A 600-nucleotide genomic window follows, 5' to 3' on the forward strand; every position below is an offset into this window, starting at 1 on the left:
TTCATTCTTTTTTGTATTTTGTCAAGAATAGAATGCTAGAAGACTGAGATTCATTTCCATCCAGCAAAGGGATGTAGGTGGATGTGTGGGGGTTAATGCCATTAGAATTAATTGGTGTTTTGTACAAGTATTAAATGGATGATGGATCATTTGTAGACAGATATAGACATCAGTTTTAATATATACATAAAAAAAGTTTTAATATTAGATGTACTTTATTGACAGAATCTGTTTTCATGGAGAAAACAAGATTGCCAATTTTATTTTTTATTTTTTTGGTTGAAAGGAAAGTGACACATAAGGTCTTCATGAGGAAAGTAGAAATTGCTGAAAGTGTATATTCCTTAAGAACCCTCTCTACACTGCACACTAAAGAGTTCTAATTATGTTCCCCAAACGAAGTTGGGGAACATATTGTTTTTACTCTGTTTCTTATTAAGGTCTTCCATCTTCACGGAAGACCTTATAGTGATTCTACTGTTTCTTATTATTATTCTTTTTTTGACCAAAATTTTGTGCAGGCGATTTCTCGAGAACTATTCAGCCGTTTTCAATGAAATTTTCAGGAATTATGCGTCATTATATGAATTTTATATAAAA

This window comes from Saccostrea cucullata, unplaced genomic scaffold, assembly GCF_032062105.1.
Source record: "Saccostrea cucullata isolate Sc308-1 unplaced genomic scaffold, CSIRO_AGI_Scuc_v1 ctg341, whole genome shotgun sequence".
NCBI lineage: Eukaryota > Metazoa > Mollusca > Bivalvia > Ostreida > Ostreidae > Saccostrea > Saccostrea cuccullata.